Here is a 664-nt window from a genome sequence, read left to right as displayed (position 1 = left end):
GTAGAAGCCAGTTCTACTGATTTCAAGTCCAGGATTTTTGTCATTCTCAAATAACCTTATAGATAATATAATATTACATCATAGTCCATGACTTAATATTACACACTCATTTGTTGACATTTTAAAATTTCAGGTTCTTCTAGGTCAGGGTTAATGGCCATTGGTCAATACTTTTGTATAACCCTACTGGGCCTCTGTTTTCTTTATTTAAAAAATAGACAAATGACATTAAATTCTGTGTTGCTTTTTGTTCTAATGTTCTGTGGGTCCCTGTGTCAGTAACTATTAGTAGTCATCCACAGAATTACCCAAAAGCATACCCAAAGTGTTCACTCTGGCACATCAGTCCCCAGGATGAGAGTAATATCAGGTAAAATGATTACCATGGTTAATTAAGTAAGAGAAGAGCAGAGTTATTCAAAATTAAATAGATTGTTTTTCTCCAGCCTTTCTCTTAGCTCTACATGAAAATCTAAAGTGGGAGGGGGCTGTAGATGTGCAATATTTCTCTAAGGTGGCCCTAGACCATGGCCTTAACACAATTAGTATTCTGTGAAACCCATTTTGATAAATGGTAAGACATTCTCTGATGATCCCATTGGCCTCTCAAAGCAGCGACACAAATTCCAAGAGAAAATTTATAACCAGCCCAGCACCACGCCCT

Source organism: Pteropus vampyrus, unplaced genomic scaffold (genome assembly GCF_000151845.1).
Source record: "Pteropus vampyrus isolate Shadow unplaced genomic scaffold, Pvam_2.0 Scaffold14, whole genome shotgun sequence".
Lineage (NCBI taxonomy): Eukaryota > Metazoa > Chordata > Mammalia > Chiroptera > Pteropodidae > Pteropus > Pteropus vampyrus.
This window is presented reverse-complemented; position numbering follows the sequence as displayed.